The sequence below is a fragment of the Meleagris gallopavo genome, chromosome 1, assembly GCF_905368555.1.
Source record: "Meleagris gallopavo chromosome 1, MGAL_WU_HG_1.1, whole genome shotgun sequence".
Taxonomy (NCBI): Eukaryota; Metazoa; Chordata; class Aves; order Galliformes; family Phasianidae; genus Meleagris; species Meleagris gallopavo.
Window position 1 is genome coordinate 8918326 of NC_139404.1, and position 13280 is coordinate 8931605.

A 13280-nucleotide genomic window follows, 5' to 3' on the forward strand; every position below is an offset into this window, starting at 1 on the left:
GTAGATGTATGAATTTTAATGATCAGAGATCCTTACTATGAATAAAATATCTGTTGAGAACATAGACTAATGATTCTAAGGCAGTGTTGGTATTTGGGATATTTGGAATCCATCTCATGTTCTCTCACACTGGAAAATCACTCCATTCAGTTACTAGGCACATGCCAACCACCAGTCTTTCTCTCACCCTTGTTTCTACTTATACTGTTTTTGACAAATCTTTTTTTTCCCTATTTTTATTCTATCTTCCTTCTTTCCACATTTTGTTTAAGTCTTTAAAAACATAAGGGTATAAGACAGGTGAAAGGCTCTTCATTGTTTCCCATAACTATGGGATTAAGAGAGGCAAAAAAATACCAAGTAATACATTTTTATTTTACAGAAATGTCTTTTTATTCAGTAAGAAGTATAATCTATAGCCAATTGCTGCAGGATTTTGAAAGAGCCAAATAAGTGAAGTGAAAATGAGTTCTAAAAACCTATGGAGGAGATCATCCACTGCATGGTGCAGCTCAGAAGATTTGATTACTGTATGCTGGGAGGGTGGCTCCCATCATTATTTCCATTTTTCTTACATTATTTCCATAAATATCTGTTCATGTCTTGGACAGCTAGGAATAGGGCTCTTGATCTGAACAGCTATGACAGTTTTAAAGTTTCAAGAGCAGAAATGTTAGAGTGAAAGAAGTACTGATCAAAGTGAGAAAGACATTCTACATACAATAAATAACTACATTACATAGGAAGAAATTGTGCAAGGAAAAAAAAAAGCGAGAAGAAAAATTACAGGGCTCAACCAAAAATATTCCAAGGCTTTAGACTTACTCCTGCCAATAAATTTCTTGTACAGAGACCAAATTGAAGCACAGATGTCCTATCTCATCTAATGTATACCACAACTGGCCTTAAGCCATGCTGGAGTCTTACTCATAACTGATTGGGCATTTCAATAATCTCTGTATCTCAATTGGAAGAAGTACTCTTAGGAGCAAGAATGTGCATGACCAGGACCTGCCCTTCAAATACTACTCCTTTCTTTTTTTCATACAAAGTATATATGCAGAACCGCTGTAACCTGAACAAAATGACAGAATACAATTAAAACCCAAAGTGAGTAGCCTTGACAAAGTTGTGTCTGAACAGTGGAGTTTGATTCCACAGTACTTTTGAATGTTAATACATATAAATGTATTGCTTGGCTTTCCCTGTCTATGCTGACAAGCATTTGAGAGATCTTGTTCTCATCTCCGCTCTTTGGATAGACTAAGTCTGCATTACACGAATGACTCAGTGACACCTATGACTTCAAATGTCTTACAAGAGGCTGTACAAGAGCAGAAGATTGTTTTTTCTTTTTTTTTTTTTTTTCCTGTAGTAACATGATTAACAGGGTAAATTTCTGCAGCACAAACAGAGCTTTTGTGGAGAAAATGGCCTGGTTGGTTTCTTTAATCCTTCTTGAGAGAGACATCCTGGGGCAATCAACCCATTTATGCATTCTCTACATTTTTCCCCCTTTTTTTGTTAAAGAAAAGGGCTGGTTAGCTGCCAAGACCTGCTTAAATGGTAACCTATACAATTCATTTTAAAAACACTCATTTATCATTCCCAAATTAATCTCGTAACAGGATATCTGCTCCTATTTTTGTTGTCATTCTGCCCTTTGGATAAGAGATCACAGATGCATAGGTATCAAACCCAAAGATTCTAAAAAGCATATATAAAAGATGGGAAATAAGAATGGCATTGCTATAATTATAAGCAGAAACAAGTAGCTATGTATCTTCATTTCTTACATATCCCATCTATTAATAATAGAATGAAATTTAATTTGTGCTGAATATTTTTCAGAGTCTTGTGCCAGCAGCATAATTGTTTTCAATCAGTTTGGTAGTCGGGAGAAAAAAAGCCTTTTTAAACCTGCAGTAAACACTCACAAGTTAGTCAAAAATTATTAAAATATAATATATTCCATTTTTTTTCTGGCAAATCAAATGCATTTTGACATGAAAAATTATATAAACAATCAGCAGTTTGATATGAAACTACTGTGCAAAATTTTAAAACCATATGAATACACACGCTGTTTTGAGGATAGAAAATAATATCTTGGCACAGGCAGGAACAGCTTGCTACAATGAAAGGTTATAGATGTAACTTTTTTACTGCAAGCTTTCAGCCCTCTTCAAGCTATGTCTTGTAAAAGCATTGAAGGTAGATTTAAATGAAGGGTCGGAGTTTCTGTGGCAGGTTTGGACTCTTGATTCTTCCATTTTTTGGGGAGGTGGGTGTAAAACTTTATGGGATCTGCTCACACACTTAGAGGCTTTTCTCTCAAAGGACTTTCTTGTAGAGGAACACACTGCGAAATGTGTGATTTCTGACACCTCTCCTGTTCCCAGCAGCGCAGGCCTAAATTTATGTTCTCTGTCCTGCATCCCACTCTGCAGGGACACGAAGAAAATAATGTCTTATTTTTCCTTCATTTCCCCCCACACACCCTTTTCTTTCATGCGCTGACATATCTCTTCAAACTAACTTTCCTTGTCCTTGGATAGTGTATATTTCTGTTTTGAAAAGACAGTCCTTTTTCCTTGTGTAGTTGGAAGAGCTAGAAACTGTTTGTTTAGATACATTTGAAATCAGGTCGTGCTCCCCAAACCTGCTGAACAGTGAGTTTCCCCATTGACTGCATCAAGCTTCAGACCAAGACCTTGATCTTCACTCCTTTTCGTAAGTTCAAAAACTGAGTTTCTTTGCTAATCTTAAACTTATGCTTTAAAGTTTATACAAAGAAACTTAAGCTTGTGGATTTTTTATTTAAATGAGAATTTTCTTCCTTTATCCATCACTTGCTGCTCACTGGTTTGTCTGTGATTGGTCACTGAGGTCAGTGTTACTTTTTCTGCTCTATGAATAGAATGACTCAAGTGTTTGAAAGAGACTAATGACTCTAATAGACAACAAAGGATGAATTTGCTTATGTATAAACATTCTTGTTTGTATGCCAGTTAGGACATTTATGCACAGTACATCTATTCTTCAAGTATAGGTGTATGCAAATTGCAATAAAGCTTGGGGGGGAAATGGCAAATGGAGCTTACATCTCAGAGGGGAAGACTTGGGAGCAGCCCAATTCCCTGGCAAGAGAGTTGGCATGGTATAGCAGGCGCCTCCAGTCTCCCCATTTATGGCCAGGGATTCTTACAAGAGAAAATTGCTGCAGGTCCCATCCATACTGCGTGTCCCAGCTAGCCCCTTGTTAGGATGTTTGGAGCTGCGGGACTCCAAGGCACAGCATTGCACAGGCCCACGGGTTACATTATAATGAGCTGAATATGATCAGAGGGATGTAATGGACAACTCCAATTTCTGAGGACAGCTTGAGAGGGATTTTGGTGTGCACAAGAGAAACAAAGCTAAGCATAATAGCAAAAAATATTTCAGAAATATCTCCCATCCCCCATATTTGGCAACGTTGTACAACATGTTTTCTTATCATAAAGGTCTGCTTTCGAGTGTTTCTTTCTTCATCTTTTTTTTTTTTTTCCCCTTTTTTCTCTCATTGCAAAGTGACCTCAGAAACCTTCTCATTTAAAAATATCATCAATATTGAGATGCTTCTGTGGAACATTTTAACTTAAATAAGCCAGCATATACTGACTGAATCCTCTTGGTATAAGTGCTCCAAATATCTGTAAAGGCAAGCTTCTTTCAAAAATTGTTTTTTAACTGAAAACATTAAAATGAACATTTTTCATTTCCTTGTGGTTTTTCTTGTTTCTTCTTCTTGAAGTATTTGTCTCAGTTTGTTTGTTTTCTTAAACATCCGATTTCTTTTAATAAGTGTATCCATGAAAATATTAACATGGAAAAAAAAAGGGGGCTGGGAATATCTTACGCTATAACAGCATGCATATTTTAGGAAAAATAATTCTAACTTTTATAATGGATGTATATATAAAACACAAGCAGAAAATCAAAAATCAAACTTTTTCCACTGAGAAAAAATATTTACTTCAATTCTGTATTTTCTCCCTTTACAATGCATGGAACTGGAGCTCCATAACTCACACCTTCCAGGTCAGGGACAGCCCTCAGAAAGCCATAGCCCATCTCAGGACCTGCTTGGGCAAGAACAACACTGGCTCCAGACCCACCTTCAGCTGGGTATCTCACTATAGAGTTCAGTCTTTTGTAGAGACAATTTACTTAACACTTTACTTAACTCTCTACAATTAAGTGTTTTAAGCTAAACCTCTCAAGAGCTGTCCCCCTCCCAAGAGCTGCCTGAAGTCAAACAACTCAATGCTCCAATCCTGAAAGTGTTCAAGCTGCCAGATTGGAAGGGGCCTGGATAACGTGATCTGATGGGTGGCAACCTTGCCCACAGCAGAGGGTTGGAACTGGATGATCTTTAAGTTCCCTTTCAACTCAAGCCATTTTATGATTCTGTGATTTCCAGAGGAAGGCCAGAGTGTCAGGAGCTAGGATCATCATCTCTCATGGCCCACCACAGTGACATCTCATTGCTTTCCTAACACATCCTAAACAGCAGACTCAACATATTGGAGCCCAGAACTCCAGTCCAGGGAAAATATGTAATGTAGATATTGCTGTAGTATGTCTTTTCTCCGTGAAATAATGGTGACTCCGAGCTTCCACCCACAGCTTGCTTTAATGACAGTATTGTGGAGGACAGTGACGCCCACAGCTTGGTACTAAGTCTGTTGTCAGTTCTCAAAGTTTCTCAGAGAGTTTAGCTCAGCTATTTAGGTCTGATGAGATCATGCTGTTTAATAGACCAGAGACCACATATGAATGATTTACCAGCACTTTGGGGAGCCATGATTTCAAAATCGTTGAGCAAAGCTAATCCCTGGACTTGATTCTGGCAGGTAATATTGGTCACTGGAATTGCTCCTGTATGAGAGGTACAAAAAGCATTGGCTAAAGCAGTATTTTCTGGATTTTCTTCTGCAAGGCTGTTATGACTTCACTGATTACAGTAATATATGGGAATGAGAGAGCAAACACAATCACAATTACTGTAGATCTCAGCTTTGGAGACAGCACTTTCAGAAACACAGTTTATTCTTGTTTAGTGTCCATTTTATCTGAATGTGCCTCTTTTCTCGCAAACTATGCTAAGTTTTGTCTGTGAATATGAAATTCTCAAGGATGTTTGTCCCTTCTGGATGAGTGGATCTTGCTGGCATTTTATCAATTAGGAGATATGGGAACCTTATGGTATAGGGGATTTTTCACGCAGGGTGGTTGGTTATGCTGGATATTGACATGAGAGGATTTGGTTGGCCTAATTCTGACTTCTCACCTGGTGGAGGGACCTCTGCATATTTCTGCAGGAATATCAGGGCAGATTCCTGTACTCCAGGATTTACTTGCAGAGGCATCAGGGTTGGATGCATATAAAGCTTCACAGTTGCTGCATTTTCCTAACACCATGCAGTTTAGATACCAGCCAGGTCACAGATCTGTGGTCGGCTCAGAGCCTGCAAAGCAAAGGATTCAGAAGTTGGCCTGTGTATATATGTAATGACAGAAAAAGCAAATTCCTTGCAAGCAAATATGAATCAAAACAAAAACACTGTGAAGGTCAGCTGAGCACAGCAGTGAGATGATGTTATCCCAGTCGCACATTCAACTATTGAGCTTCCAGAGCGGCCAGAAAGACTTGCAGCCAAAAGTCACTAGGAGATGCCAGCTGGGAAGCCACCCACCGACACCCCAGCTGGATTCTCAAAACAACTGGAGCCTCAGAGTTTGACATGGTTCCAGGCACAATTGCAGGGCATAGTCCAGCCACAGAGCAATGCCAAGGATTTCTCATCACGGTTTCCACAGAAATACTGTATATGAGCAACACAGCCATAAAGCCTAATTCATAAGGATTTCCTTTTATTCACAAGAGCAACAGGGACACATTTAAGGCTAATTTTTATTTATTTATTTCTAACCTAGATGGGATAATATTAATTCAGCAAGTCAGATTTGTTTTTAGCATTTTTTTTCCCCTAAATATATTGATCAGCTTCTTGCTTTCAGCTAAGATATTATAAACAATTCACAGCCACAGATCCAATGCAGAGTTAATTAAAGTTGATCAAAGCTTATGTGCAGTCCTCAGCTCCTAGTGCAGATCATAAAAGCACTGAGATCTGTGTTAAGGATGTAGTGTCCTTGAAAACATATATTTTCCTTTCTTCATTTAAATGTAATATAATTTCATTATAGCCTCATATCTATAAATGCACTTCCATTAAGTAATAACAATCTATGAAACTCTCTGGAAAAGTTTTGAAATTGTCTGGAGGCATTTGCCATAAATGTGTATTTCATTTTTAGAGATGTGGTAATGCATTTGCAATACTCATTTTGAGATGTTCCATTTCATTGTGATCACTTTCTTTGTACAAAGGCTCCAGCTCTGACCAGTTCTATTATGTTAGGCACTGTACTTAGGGAGCTACAGTTGATATCTGGAAATGTTTCCAGGCCATATGAGCTGGACAGGCAGGAAATCCTGTGAACATTAAATATAGAATTAAAACTTAAAATCCTGACAGAAGAGCTGTCATGTGCACCAGTCATCCAAACCCGTACTTCTAGATGAAAGATAACTGAACTCACGGGGTGGAATTGTTTGCCAAATAATAGCTTATAAGATGCAACTTGCATGCTGCCTGTTATTCAGTTTAGAGAAAGAGAAAGAAATTAAAATCTGGACTTTTAAGAATAGTTTTTTGTTTGTTCCATGTCATGCAGTGTAAGGAAGGTTGTCAGGGCCTTCAGTGTGTATCACATTTGTTTCTAAACTAGGTTGCCTTTACTAGTTATAACTTCTTATTGTACATGTTACAGCACTTTGCAGTCTCAGATAACATTTTTAGGTTGTTTTATTACCTTGTACTTTCAGGACATATCACCTCATGTTCTGTGTTCAGTTTTGGGCCCCTCACTAAAAGAAAGACATTGAGGTCCTGGAACATGTCCAGAGAAGGGCAAAGAAACTGTAAAAGATCTGGAGGAGTGGCTGAGGGAGCTGAGATTTTTCAGTTTGAAGAAGAGGAGGCTCAGGGGAGACCTTATTGCCCTCTACAACTGCCTGAAAGGAGGTTGTGGTGAGGTGGGGGTTGGCCTCTTCTCCCATGTACTTCACAATAGGAATAGAGGAAATGGCCTTAAGTAGCACCAGGGGAGGTTCAGATTGGATAGTAGGAAAAAGAGTGATTGGGTGCTGGAATGGGCTATCCAAGGATGTGGTCGAGTCATCATTCCTGGAGGTGTTCAAGGAACGTGTAGATCTGATACTAAGGGACATGGTTAGTAGGGAAACATTGCTGGTAGGTGGATGGTGGGACTAGATGATGTTGGAGGTCTTTTCCAACTTTAGTGATTTTATGATTCTATGATTCTATGATCTGGAAACATAGCCCTCTTGCATACAGTCTAGCACTCCTAATCCAGCCTTGTCTTTATGGCCTTCAAAATGTTCTAAGCCTAGAATATCTTGATCCCTGAAGGATTTTACACAGACTAAGCACGTCCTCTATTCAGGGGAATAGTTTTGTCTTTCAGGACAGAATCTGTCATGGAAAGCCCCTATGTATCACCCTTTGTCAAGCTGTCATCTGCAATATCCCAGAAAAGAGATCTTTCAGGTCACAGCAATAGATCACATGCTTTACTCTGATCATAGTCACCTCCTGGTTCTGTTTATAAGCCTATTCCCTTTGGGATAATTACTCTCAAAACCACTGAAATACAAAATTAATAATGCCAGTTGAATATGGCCTTATCATTGGAATGGGAGATGGAAAATCTTAGATACAACCTGCCTCACTCCTCCTAAATGTAACAGGAAACCCCTCTGAAGCCAGAAAAATTGGCCAATTTTTCCTTTTATGCCAACAGGTTAAATTAAACAGCCAGATACTTAGCATTTATTTTTCTTTTCTTTTCTACCTTTGTGAATTTTTTGTCTTCAGGACAAAAGTTTCTCCTTGCAGAGCTACCCACTTTTTTTCCTACTGCTGAGACTGCAAGTGAAAGTGGAGATTTTGCACTGTACTTCAGAGGGCTTAAGAAACCTCACCAGACTTATTACAGTTTGCCACTGAATTAATTTCTAGACCAGAGTAGTGTTTTCATTTGTTAATGTTGAAGAATGACTTTGAGTTAAGAACTCAGAAGCAGAAGGATTTTTATTTTTATTGTTCTGTACCATTCCCTCTTCTTTAATTGGTTTCACTGTCAAGAGGAAAAAAGATTATAGTAAAGTATAAAGCAAAATGTCAACATTTATTGCCTCTCTGGTTTTCTTATTGTAATAGGAACTGATCAATCTGATGAGGGGTATAACCTTGTACTCGCTGTAACTACAGAACCAAAATTTTTGTGTGAACTTTGTGTTCTGCCTAAAAAAATGTGCTCTGGGATACATGGTTAATATTTTCTGGTCCTCCACAGAAGTGAAACTTCTTTTCCTTAATTTTTTGCAACAATATTCTCCTCTTGCATTGCTTTGTTGACAGCATTTCTTATGTAGTTAAGAAATTATAAAAAAATCATATAGTCTATATTTCAAAAAAAAAAAAAAAAAAAAAAAAAAGAAGAACAACTCCTTGGTACGTTTACAGTTAGAAACAGGGAATCAGTGATTATGTAGTATGGAAAACGAGAGATAAATGAGAAATCATCAATGAAAGTATGATAAGATGAAATGTCACATAAAGTCTCAAATTTGAAATAGGAGAAAATTCCTTTTTTTTTTTTTTTTTTAATAGAATTTTTCCATCTGGATCTTAATAGCAAGATGGATTTGCTGCCTTAAAAATGAATTTCTGCTTCCATGTTTCATTCTAAGTGACTTACTATCTATTATTTGTCTTTTCAATGTAATCTGTGAGGACAGCTCTATATACATTTGAATTCTTCTGGTCTTCTAATTGGATATGTCTCCAGTGTGGTACTGTAAGTATCTCATTTAGCATCGATGGTTTAACATCCTTCAGAGCAAAGCGAACCAATGACTTAATTAACTTCCACTTGGTCAGTTATCTGTGCTGGGAACCTGCAGGAAGTATTATTCTATTTGAGGGTGACAAATGAATGTACATGAGGTACCACACGCCACCCAGTGGGAGATCTGACAAGAAACATAATTTATTTCATTAGTGGTGCCAAAATGGCCTTTCAAACTGAAAACCTAAATATGTAGCAGTGTCTTAGGAGAAGAGGAAACAGCATGGGCTTTGTCTGAAATAATTGATTGTGTACAGTTCATAGCATATATTTCCATGGGAAAGTTTAAATTTGGTGCCATTCTTCATCTATCATTGTAGTATGTGAGGTGTTAACTTAAGTGGTAAAAAAGATTAAACAGTGGTAAACACTTTTGAATTTGGTAATATTTATTAAGTGCATTATGAAAAAAATAGACTTAAAAGAAAAGAGCTAGCTTTGAGCTGGAATTAACTTTGGTGTTTTAGAACATATTTATAAATGTTCTGGGTGCTGTAGATACTGTAGCATGGCTAGAGTATAAAAGATTCTCGACTTTCTTCAGATTTATTGTAATTTATAGAGCAACAGTTAGTGGCAGCTTCTAATTATCCACAGAACCAAAGTTTCCTGAGTGAAAACTTGAGATCAAAGGGCATGAATAATAGCCTTAAAGGCATCTCCCCTTACACAGGCTACTCTTAGCCCCTCTGCTGTCCTTTGGTATAAATTAAGCACCTTAGGATGAATAAAACATGAAGCACAGAAGGTTTAGATTTCACAGAAGATGAATGGTTGGGTTATTGATGGGAAAAGGAGCATGGGAAAGTATAAACCATGTAGATCTAAAAATTTAAAACCCTGTAAGCAATCACTGTTCCTTTAGTAATTTTGTATTTTATTTTATTTAACTTTTTTTTTTTAGTCACTTTGTCCAAATCCTTTCTGTTGATAAGGCATCTGGATTGTACTGTGTCATTGAGCTGCACTTTTAAGCAGGCTCAGAAGCTTTTCACAGTTCATTCTGTTGATTTCAGTGGGCATAAGACCAGGCCATAAAACCACAAGAGCAATGACTGGTTGTTAAAAACCATACAAGCACTTACATTCAATTATAATGAAAAAGGTGCATACCTCTTGTGTCTCATGAAACTTGGACTTGAAGGCTGTTTGCTTCCTCATATATATAACATGAATCCAGTTCCTTCCTGATGTAAATTTCATTGCCTTTCACTAGTGTTACACTCACTGAATTTAATTCATCTCATACCCCGTCATCGTATAGATGCATGCAGCCAGAGGAATTAGGAAATAGGATCAAAACCCTTTCTATTGTAGGCATTTGCTTATAGAATAAGATTTAGTAGGATGGATGGATGGTCAAGGCAAAAGATGGGTATCTGTTTTGATCAAAATTCTGTATTTGCTGTCAGTGAAGAATATTCTCTTTAACAAAAAAAAAAAATAAAAAGTGCAAACTAGTAACTGTTCTGAAAAACGATAAAGTGTTTCTCGATGAGTTGTGACAAAGTTCAGCTTTTCATCCTGGTCATTTTATGAGAAATCAAAATCTTACCTTTTTGAAATGTTGATGTTTGCAAAAATACTTTTATGTTTGCTTGTGTTGAAAACACAATGGTTAGACCTCCAAATAATTTTCCCTTGTAAGCCAGAGAGAGGTACTGTCATTTTCATAACTCATTGAATCCTACGGCTCAGCTATCAAGTCAATCACACAATCATGGGAAAAAGGGGGTTGCTTTCTTCTGCTTGATTACCATTAGGGTTTTGAATGAAGGTCATCTGCTTTCCGGGAAGTTGAGTCAGTCTTTGTCTCTCCTCTTAAAACTGTTCCACTTTTTATAATGCAATTAAAAATTCATTGGGCTAGGAACAGGAACCCAGGTGTCTCTCATCCTTTGGGAATGGCCTAACCGCTGTCTTATAGAGTCATTTTCACGCTTTCTCCCTGGCTCGATAAATATTAAAGTATTTTATGCAAAGTAAAAGACCTTCTGTAGGAGAAATGTAGAAAGAAATATTCAAAGAATACCATAGATTGCAAAGGTTATAGCTGCCTCAGGGGAGATGGGCATCCTGCCGGTAATCCTTGCTCTGAATCAGGAAAAAAAGAGTTTTGAATTTCTTCCTTCTCATGTAGGATTGTACTTATTTCTTGAATAAAAATAAAAATAAAAACCCTACCACAATTTGCCCAAATGAATTTCCTAATTCCAAGTACAGAAAGGACACAATTTAGAATATTTCTCTTGAAAAAATAAGGAAATAAACATTAGATTGAAGAAATGAAGCAAAAACATTTCCACACCTTTCTAAGCTTTTGTTTGTTTGTTTGTTTGTTTTAGCTGTGCCCACTAACTTGAAGGAAGTCCTGTTACCCAAAATCTTTAGAATACATGACAAATGAAAGATTGAAATTATTTTTTTTCCCTGTGAAGTACAATGGAAAAAAGTACCATTTTTCAAGCAGTTTTAATCTTATCTCTAAATAGGTGCAGCTATGCTTAGATTGTCAGGTTTAAGGAAAAGTCTGAGCTCCCAAAGCTGATCCAAAGCCCTCTAAGTAGGTGACAGTCTCTCTGTTGACTTAAACTGTCTATGGAGGGGACACTATCTGTGTTAAATCCTACTGACTGAGAAGCTGTTCCTGTGTAATCTAGTATATTAAGACAGAGGTTTACAGGAAGGAGAGATACCTCAAAGTTATCTCAATATTAAATAAATTTCATTGATTATGCTTTTGAAGTAAGGATATTTTTATTTGTTTTATTTTTCCTCCCCTGCTACATTATGAACATAACATAATGACCTAAGGACACTGTAGAGGCTAATGAATTTGGATCAATATAAGCAGGAGCCAGGCGACAAGCACACACTGAAGCCCTCATCAGTCATACACCTCCAGCAAACAAAGCCTTTTTCTAATATGTAGGCACACTCTTAGTATTACACTGCAGAATAAAAAGAGCAGTTAGTTCAGGTGATCATGGAAAAAATAAGCCTCAAGGAGCAAATAGTCTCACAGCAGTCTTACATGATTTGCTCCAAAAGTAATGCCTCGTATTTATTTCCATTAATATTGCAATATAAAGAGCAAAATAATGTTATTTAACAGAACAAATTCTCAGCTAGAAAACATTTTTTTGGTCATAGTCACCACCATTAGCTACGCATTTTTGCCATGATGAACAAGAGCTTGCATGCTACATTTGTAAAGATCTGCACCAGTAGACATGATTCACTGTTGCTGTGATCATTGCTGAAAAGCAGCACCCACTGCCTCTCTGTGCTCACATCCACTTTTTGGGCTCCATAACCATTCAGCATCAGTGAATGTCAGTGGGTGCAAGAATTCAATGACTCATCTTTGCTTCATATGTGCTTCCATGTCAGACATCATTTTGTCAGACTGTTCCTCTGTTGCCATCTGTCACATGGCAACAAAATGTAAAGGAATAATGGTGGAAATGTTCAACCTCTACTGCCATACCACCAACATCCACCTCTAACACCATGGACCAACATAACAAATTAGGAGGCATTATTTCTGGAGCAGCCCTCATATAATATTAAGAATGGTTAAAAAGAAAAGGAAATTCACATCTCATTCTTCATAAGTGTTTGACTGATTTATTTTTGCACAACTCTCCCTTCTACCATAACTAGGAGAACCAAGATGCATTTTTCCTCCAGAAAGGCTTGCTTGTGCTGTGCTACTGGATGGAGACAGTGGCCACAGCTACCCCATTGCATCAGTTGCATCACCACAGCCGTGTTGCTCCAAGAGAAAGAACTCACTGGATTTAAACTCTCTACCTCTCCATGACCTCCATAGTCTGCCATAGGTATCTTTTGAAGCAGTTAGGTGGCTAATTTACTTGTCCTTGATAACCAGTCAAGCTGTTTGCTCCCTCCACTGCCTTTTCCTACAATGTTTATATGAGAAATAGCCCAGTTCTGCTGGTAAACTGACTTTATTTAATTATTTCTTTCATCTGTCTTAAGGCATTTATGATGTCTTAAGAACTTTCCTGAATATTAAAAATATAATATTAGATAGAATTCCTCACTCATATCATAAACTGTATCTTTTGGGACTCCAGTTTCATTTTTAATTACGTTGTTACCCTAATTATCTTATTAGAATCCTCTAGTGTAGACAGCCCTTTACAAAAGAATAAAAAAGACTTTTTTCTTTGCCCCTGTGGCAGGCTCACAATCAAATGTACGGAAAC

The 13280-nt window shown here is 37.4% G+C and overlaps 1 long non-coding RNA gene across 1 annotated transcript in view; it reads right to left on the bottom strand.

Moving 5' to 3' along the window:
- Positions 1 to 368: 368 nt before the first annotated feature.
- The window catches only part of LOC146545193 (uncharacterized), a 37744-nt gene continuing 24832 nt past the window's right edge, over positions 369 to 13280 (bottom strand). Inside the window, exon 2 of the long non-coding RNA XR_014881122.1 lies at positions 369 to 5513. This is a non-coding gene — a long non-coding RNA (uncharacterized LOC146545193). The remainder of the gene's footprint in view (positions 5514 to 13280) is intronic.